At 50.1% G+C, this 8864-nt stretch overlaps 1 protein-coding gene across 2 annotated transcripts in view; it reads left to right on the top strand.

The window, feature by feature from the left end:
• Positions 1-531: 531 nt before the first annotated feature.
• The window catches only part of AMOT (angiomotin), a 69674-nt gene continuing 61341 nt past the window's right edge, over positions 532-8864 (top strand). The window contains exon 1 of one of the 2 annotated variants that reach the window (XM_081336855.1): positions 532-895. The gene's annotated coding sequence lies outside the window, so the exon portion shown is untranslated. Of the gene's footprint in view, positions 896-1476; positions 1728-8864 lie in introns of those variants that run through there. The other variant, XM_081336854.1, reaches the window with a different exon arrangement.

Raw genomic sequence — 8864 nt, 5'->3', positions numbered from 1 at the left:
ATGGACATGAAATTTAACCCCTGCCCTGTGACAACCTTTCAAGAAGCCATTTGCACACCTGAAGCCGCCTCGCTGTCTTTCTGTCCAAGAATATAACAGGGTCCTAGGTCAAGGCACTGCTGGAAGATGGCGGGGTTTTTTCCCCCTCCCTCTTTTCAGTTTAATGTCCACCCTTATGCAGAGAGGTTGGAAATTTGAAAATATGCAACTATTTTGGAAAATTATTTGATCTAAAATATGGTTAAGCGCTGGCTCTTTGGCTTTGAAACGGAGATGAGCACCGGCTCCTAGAGTCGGAAACGACTAGCACGCATGTGCGGGGGAACCTTTACCTTTACCTTTATGGTTAAGAAGATGTATTTGGGGTCCCCTGATTCTGTATTACCATCCTGGCCACTCCAGTTCATCTCCCATGGTTATTGTGGAATATTTCACAAGATTTAAAAAGTTTTAAAAATCACAGTTCAGCAGAGCTAATGAGCTCCAGCAACAGGCGCGTCCTCAGCCTTTTTTGTTGCTTTAAATGTAGGTCTGCATGCATGTTCTTGGATCAAAATGTCCGGAAGGGATGATGTTTTCAAGAAGGAAACGAGTCTCTTTCTGGGGGAAATGTTCTAATTGCGGCGTCTGCTTGTTGGGCTGGGAGGGTTTGGCCTCTGAGGATTCTCTCCACTCTTTCCACCCTTTGCTTTGTTGCAGCGGGGCTGTGAGGAGGGGCTAGAAAGCAGGGCAGAGTTTCAGTCGTTCCCCATCCTGCTTGCCTTGCAAATCCTTCTTTGACTCTTGGTGCAAAGCAGCTGGGTCCTCAGGTTGGGAATGTGTCTGCTTTGGCTGTTTGGGGATGAAAAACCCTGAAGGCATCTCGCAGAGTGCAGCGAGTCTGGTTCGGAGAGAGGTGAGAGAGAGGCTGGGGTCTCCTACAGATATTTGGGACAGATGTCGAGGCTCCTCCCCGGCCTTCAGCCCTTCTTTCAGGGGTCCAACGGAGAGGGCTGCCCCCCCCCGGGCTCAAGAGTGGGACTTCGCGGGAAGGGGACGGAGGCTAAGCAGCTCAGCTTGGTGAGGTCCTCCCAGCTGCCCGGGGCCTTGACCGAGGCGCCCATCCGCGCCACCTTTGCCCGTTTCAGCGGCTTTTTGGCCCAGGAGGCGCCCGGGGTGCGGGGAGTGTCGGGCGCAGCAAACCCAACGGGGCCCCGGCGGCAATGGGGCAGCGGGCCGACGGCAGGGGCGCTTCGGCGTTTGCTCAGCCGCCCGCCCGCTCGCCCACCATGCCGGGCGCCGCCGTCCGTTGCCTGCGGGGGGCGCCCGGGGCCGGAGCAGCGCTCTTCCCCGCCGGTGACAATGGCCCCTTGTTTGGTGCCCCCCCGTTCTTAACGGGCGGGACTGGCAGGCGGGCCGGCCAACCGCCGTCCGCGGCGGGGCGGGCGCGGGCCAGTGAGCGGGCGGCGTGTGGCTCTGGCCTCCTTTCCTGCCCGCCCCGCTGGCGTTGCAAGCGGGGGAAGCTTCACTGCGGAGCGCCGGGGCGGCGGGCTCGGCCACTTTGCCCCCGCTGCCCAGCCGTGCTGCCCCGGGCGCGGCGCTGAAGACCCCGGCCGGCCGAGCTTCCTGCAGGGGCGGCGATGGACTCTTGGCCGGGCGCGGCGCCGGCGGCGGCTTCGTTGCTGCGCGGCCGCTGAACTGGCCGCGGGAGCGCCGACTCCCTCCGCCCGCCGTGCCGGGCGCCCCCGGTGAGCCTCGCTCGGGGCAGGGCGGGTCGGAGGCGCCCTCCGGGGCTTCGGCTCCCCGCCCGGCGGGAACTGGCGGGCGGGGGCGACGTTCCGAGGCGGACTCCCCTCCCAACAAGCGGTCCGGGAGGGTTTGCAAGGGGGCTCCAGCGCTGCCCAGCGAGGCGAGGGACGGAGCTCGGGGGCGCCCCGCGTCCCTCTGGCCGGCGTCGCGATCGCTCCCCCCCGCCTGACTTCTGGCTTCCCCCGGGCGGGAGCGGGCCGCCGGCTTCGTGCCTTCCCGAAGGTTTCCGCGCCGGGACCCCCTCCGCCTCGGGAAGCGGCACCCCTCCGGGGGCTTTCCTCCGCCGGCGCTTGGCCGGCTGGGCGCACCTGAAGCGGGTGCGCTTTGTTCGGGCTTGGCTCGCTGTGGCCCCCGTTGCGGCTGGCAAGCTTGGTGCGGGGCGATCCCAGGCGAGGGAGTCAGGCGTTGACGTGGATTTCTGCTCCGCTGCCCGAGAGGAGAAGGGCTGGGGACCCCCTTTGTGGCTTTCAAGGCAGGGGGAAATCTGGCGAGGGGCCTCGGGCGGTTGGGGGCCCGGAGGACGGTGCTTGGCTCCCGCGACCCTGGCTTCTGGCCTCAGGAGCCATCTTGGGTGCCTGGACCAAAGTGCCCGGAGCAAAGGGAGCCACAAGGCCCCTTCCGCTCCGTTACTCTGTTCTAAGAAATGAGCTTTCAGCTTGACATAAGCCGAGAAGCTCTTTGATGCACTCTGGAGACTGTGTCGATGGCACCAACGTCCAAGCGGCCATCAGATGCCATCGGTGGACGGTCCTTAGAGGCATCCTATATACTTCCTCCCTGGTGCATCTGGAGGCTCCATCTTGGGTCATTCCCAGGCTGGGAGGCAGGGCAGGGAGAAGAAGAATGCTGTGGGGCAGGTGCTCCACCCCCCAAGTGGCTTCTGAATTCCCACCGCAGGGTGTGACACCAGTCTGGTCTTTCCAGCAGGGCCCTCCTTGAACTTGGACTAGGACAGGCCTGGAAAGGTTGGTCCAGTGGGCAAGGCCCGGCCCCTGCTGTGCTTGGCGTCCAGAGCTGTGGCTCCGATGGGGAATCTAAGCCATTGGTCTTTTGCCACAAACCTTGGTTGTGATTGCAGTGGAAAAGCCATTGTTTGGAGAAGTTTATTGGCAGAATGCTAGCTTGCAACAATGAATCAGGCCAAGTATTTGTTGTGATAAATGATTAAAAATAAGCCATCGAGCAGCAGCTTTTTGGTAAAAATAATTAGTATTTAACAAAAGTACTTATTAAGAAAAGACTGGTGACTGGTGCCATTTTAGCTGGCTTTCCTTAGGACCGTGGCCTTGGCGTTTGTACTGTTGGACTTGAATTCCCATAATCTCTGTTACCTCCTTTTGCAAATCTCCACTCACATCTCATTGATGCTCATTGAGTCATCATAGAAAAAATATGTGGTGTAGAAAGTTTTTACTCAATATATAGTTTTTCGATGTTACAAAGTACACTTCTGATACTAGTCGTCTAACAGGATAACAGGTGTGAAAAGTTCCTCCTGGGGATGGTCACAGTTCTGTTTAATTCAGATATTTGAGGGTTCAAGTACATTTGCGCCTTCATAAGTAAAGAAGAGGGTAGTATATAATACTGCCTAAAAATGGGAAGACATTCCAGTTTTGCAATTGGATAAAAAAAGCTTTGCAATCTGCATATCTGTGATCTGTTGCTTGTTCTGTATGATCAGTTAGTTGAATTTTTTTTCTCAATTAGCAAATGAGGAACTGCTCATTCCCAGGATTCAAAGTATTCTGTTTAAGCTTCAGAGCAGCTACTCTTATTTTGTCTATCTGGCAAGTGACGCTGCTATTGACTCCAATCTCATTCTTGAGTGAAGCTGGGTTTTAGTAAGCTTTATTTCCTTTCTACCCTTAAAACAAAGAAGCTGCCCTGAGGCCGTTCCAAATCCACACAGATGGTTTAGAGCAGAGGTTCCCAGCCAGGAGTGCGAAAACTTGGGTTTTCAAGATTATAGTGTATATGCATAATTCATTGCTGTTATTTTGAACTTTTGTAAGTTTTGCAAGAATATATCAGAAGCATTCTAGGGGTGTAGGGTACAGAAAAGGTTGGGAACCCCTGGTTTAGAGAATTGGGTGGCTTTCTCCTATTGAAATTCCTTTTCCAGCTCCAGGTGCTTGATGGAGATCCAGGGTGACACTCGCTGCTGATCAGTGACTGTGCTGATAGGTGTGGGGAATTAGCCTTACCTGAATTCTGTTCAAGGATTGCATCACCTCATTTGGGAGAAATCCAAAGGAGGCTTTTTTGGTGCTGTTATTGCTAAAACAGGAAATTACTTGGGTCTAGTACAGTTCTGTGTTTCTTCTGCAGATTCTGGTGTGAGTTAAATGCATGTCATCAATAATGGAAAACCTGGATGTTGCACTTGCTGAATCTTTTCCAGGCCTTTTTACTTCTCCTATAGAAGGCTGGCATCCTGTGGCCACACAAGTGCTGTTTAAATTATTTTCTGCAATTCCTTCCCAGAAATTAGGCCATTGATGTCAGAGAGCATTGGACAAGAAATAGAAATGATCACACGTGTTGTCTCTCCATTTTTCTTCGGTGAAGAACCACTGAAGAGAGGCAGTATATGTTAACCTGATTTAGAATCATCAAAAACTAAAGCAAAAATGATCCCTTTTTAAAAAGTCATTTCTATGACATCATTTGTTACTCTCTGCCTGTTAAAAATACTTTTTACTTTAAATGTCAATTTTCATAAAGGTGATCTTCCTCAGCACTCAGAGGTGCCATTTAGCTAGGGTACGGACAGCTGCTGCCTTTAGAGCCAGGCTAGGCTTTTGAGTACTCTGGCATGAGCCACCCTCCAAAAAGTAGAGGATAGGTCAGAAAAGAATTGTCGTAATTTCTTTTATATTTATTCTTCATTAAATTAAACTTGGCAAAGTTCTCATCATAGATTTCCCCCTGGTGTCACATTAACCAAGATGGTTTGATTAAAAGGTGAGGAAGTCACTTTGGAAGGTGGATGCTTTGCTTCCTGTGGGGATCCAGCCTCCTGTTCATGGCCCAGCAGAGGCCCTTCCAGGTTCTGTTGAAAGGATGGCCGTGGAGCACAAGAGGAGAGGGAGGAACTAGCCCTGGGCAGCTCCTGTGAGTGCCTGCGGATTATCTCCAGATTACGAAGCAAAGATTTCTTCCCAGGTGAGAAAGAGAGGAATGGCTTATCAGGTTGAACTTGATGACTAGTTGAGGAAGAGGCCATTGAGGAGCCCCAGGGCTGTGGGCTAAACTGAGAAGCCAAAAAATGTCCCAGGAGAAAGGAAGAGCAAACCATTTCAGTTTTCTCACCAAATACCATAGATGTGTCTTCATAATCAGCAAAAGCTAAATTCTGATTCCAGGCTGTTTTTGCACTTAATAACTGACTTTTAAAAAGCCAGTTTTCCAAGTTGTCATACTGCAGATTTTTCTTAAGGGAAAATTGAACTCTAATAAAAGCATGCATTATGAAGTAGCAGAAGAGAAATTTATAGGATGGATGCAGCAGTTGTAGCACTCCCCTCTCTTCCCTTCTGTCTTCCAGCCATTGCTGCTGGCAGAGGATGTGTGCCTTTATCCATACAGATTCTACTTAAGGCAGTTAACAGCACAAGTTAACATTCAGAGAAAGTGGTAAGGTTGCTTTAAAACATTAAAATTGGCTAAATGAGTGCTCATAATTTTTTAAAAAATCCATTAAGAAACAAGAACACTTGCCATACTAAACCTAATTCAGAAAAAATTGCCTTCATCAGACAGGACTGAGTGAATCATAGAAGTTAAGTTTTAGATGTAACATGGTTTATTGCTTTTAGCTACCGGTAACTTTAGCTGTATGAATCCAACTTTATAGATTGCTGTTATGTTTCAGTCTGAACTTCATGGTCAAGGAAAGCTAAGTTATAGTTTAAAATCATAGCGTAGGATGAAGCATAAAGCCAGGGTATTTCTCTGACCCCTTGATGGTCAGGCTATAAGATGAAGTCATCCTGGCCCATCTTATCATGGATTCCAGATCAGCCACCAAGACCAGAAAAGGCCTCCAGTGTTTTTCCCATGTCCAGCAGAAGCAAGTCAAGTCCCTCTCTCTCTTGAAGACCTTTCAGCTGAACCAGGGTTCTCCAACCCCCAGTTTGTGGACTGGCAGCGGGCCGCATCATGTCAGAAACCAGGCCACGAAAATGAGCGAAGCCCCATCCAGAGGATGCAGGCAACCCACAAAACTATGCCCCCCTGGTCCACGGAACAACCTGTCTCCAGGGGGCTGCTAATATAGAGGATGTGTCCCTGGCTTTTTAAAAACTACTTGGTTGTGTTTTCCCCCAAATTACTATGTCGGGGTATTTTTAAGCTGCTCAGAGTTGTTATGATTAGATGTTGCTCAAGTATGAAATAAGTGCACATTGTGCATTTGAGACTAAAAGTTCTTGATATAACCATCTTCCCAGAATTGATCTAGTCCTCTTTTAAAGCTATCCAAGTTAGTAGTGTTTGTCACCCCTGTCTTGTAATGTGTCAAGGAAAACACAGTTTCTTCAGTCTTAGCCAGTGGTTTTATTTATATATTAAAAAGTCAGTGACAAGATGGATCTTTTGGACCATCAAAGGCCAGCAGCAATCCCTCCGTGTTGGGGGTTCCTGGGCCAGAGGCTCCTCGGTCTTGTTTCTGGTCGCCCAGTTCAAAAAGAAACTAGACAGCAAAAACAGCTGCTTATCCCAGCACTGGGAGGATCTCTTTCCATGCAAGAGCTCCCACTGCAGTGGCTGCAGCTGGACGTTTCAGGGCCTGGGGCGCATGGCTGGGATTGGCCTGTTGGAGCAAAGAGAAGAGTTGTGATTATTGACAACTAACCCACTCTTCAAAATTGTGAGCATGTTTGGGAGTTTTCTCTTTAGTGTTCCAAGTGTAACTTCCTCTGTTTATTTACATTGAGTTTGTGTGTGTGTGCGCGCGCAAAACCCTCTTCAGCCAGCAAGATTTCTTCCTTGCTGAGAGGCACATAGCCACTCTGCCTCCAGCAGTTTTCTGCGAGATGGTTTCTGTTTCAGAAGATGAGCAGCTCTCCTCCCTTTTTTTCTTTTTAATCTTTCTGGGCTATCTGCAGGAAAGAGGGAGACTGGGGGGCGGGTTGGATGCATCAGGCACCAGAGACCATCGGATGGGGGGCAGTAGCCCCTGTCATTAAAGGCTGGTTGCAAAATGACAACTTAGAGTAAGTCATTTTACTTTAAAAATATTTAACAAAATAAAATTTCAAATACTCAGGCCAGATCTGTAGTAGATGTAGCCTACATATTTTGATTAACAATGGTAAGAAGGGGGGCTAAATCACCAGGTCAGAATAATATGCTTTGGAACCCTCAAGTAAAATAAAATGCAGCCCTTGAGTTTAGGGATATTTCCTTCTCAGACCTGAGTGATCCCAAGCCAGACCTTGTTTCAGCATAATTTAATTCCCAGGTTTCCTACAGCATAAATAGAGCTCCACCTAGAAGGGTGTTTTTCAACCTCAGCAACTTTAAGATGAGTTGACTTCAACTCCCAGAATTCTTGTGCATCTCAGAATTGCTGAAGTTGAAGTAAAAACCCACTGAACTAGAAAGAGAGAGAGAGATAGATAACCTTTATTGCCATTTTTACTGTGGGCACACTGGCACACAGTAAAAACGAAATTCTCAAAAGTGTACACATGTGTAACACATATAAACATGCTACACATCCTTACATAATCTGTCTTAAACTCCTAGAAGAATGGTGGGATATAACTTTGTTGATTGAATTCATGAATAAAAAGTCCTACAAATTTCACCAATGGGATTCTTTGGAGGCAGAAATCTGGATTTGTGCTTCAGACAAATTCATCGAAGCCAGAATTTGTTTGATCGTGGCATATCAAATGAGATGCAATTGGTTGGATTCACACAACATAATAATAAGTGACTTGTAAATGATTGTGCCTGGGTCTACATGTCCAAGAATCTCCATTGCAGCTTTTGTGTGGATCCAGTGATAAGAGCCCCTCCTGCACTGGAGCAGCTCAAATACTTACAACAGCTTGTGTAGTGACTATCTGACATTACAGTGGCACTGAAAAAAGTGACTAGGACCATTTTTTCACACAACTGTTGCAGCATCCCCAGGGTCACGTGATCAAAATTTGGGTGCTTGACAACTGATTCATATCTGTGACGGTTGTGTTGTCTTGGGGTCATGTGATCACCTTTTGCGACCTGACAGGCAAAGTCAGTGGGGAAGTTAGATTCACTTAGCCGTGTTGTTAATGACTTCAGCGATTCAAATTAACAACTGAGGCAAGAAAGGATGTAAATGGGGCAAAACTCACTTCACAGCTGTCTCACTTAGCAGTGGAAATTTTGGGCTCAATTGTGGTTGTAAGTTGAGGACTACCTGTTTGCTCCCTTACAGATTGCTTAATTACCGTATATACTTGAGTATAAGCCGAATTTTTCAGCCCACTTTTTGGGCTGAAAAATTCCACTTCGGCTTATACTCCAGTCAACAAAAAAACTTACCGAGGACTTGTGCGCGGCCGAGGCTTTGGTGCTTCCGGGATCGCGCGCACCTCTCCCAAGCCACCGCCGTCCGGAGACCTGCCGACGTTTGGGGAGGTTTGGGGAGGTGCGCGCCTCCCCAAACGTCGGCAGGTCTCCGGACCTCCGCGCCCTGCCTGCCTGCTTCTTTCCGCAGCGGAAAGAAGCAGGCAGGCAGGGCGCGGAGGTCCGGAGACCTGCCGACGTTTGGGGAGGTTTGGGGAGGTGCGCGCGCACCTCCCCAAACCTCCCCAAACTTCGGCAGGTCTCCGGACGGCGGCGGCTTGGGAGAGGTGCACGCGATCCTGGAAGCACCGAAGCCTCGGCCGCGCGCAAGTCCTCGGTAAGCTCCGGGCGGTCACTTGCTTCGCGTCTCCTGAGGGAAGGGGGGGGCGACTGGAGCGGGCGTGTTTCCTCGCCTGCTGGGCGCCGCGATTTGCCCGGGGAACGCGCGGGCCCCGAATGGCAGCGTGGAGCGAGGAAGCGGACAGCCAGGGCTTCCCCGAGAGCCGCGGCCA

The sequence above is a fragment of the Vipera berus genome, assembly GCF_964194415.1.
Source record: "Vipera berus genome assembly, chromosome: 11".
NCBI classification, from domain to species: Eukaryota; Metazoa; Chordata; class Lepidosauria; order Squamata; family Viperidae; genus Vipera; species Vipera berus.
This window is presented reverse-complemented; position numbering and strand designations above follow the sequence as displayed.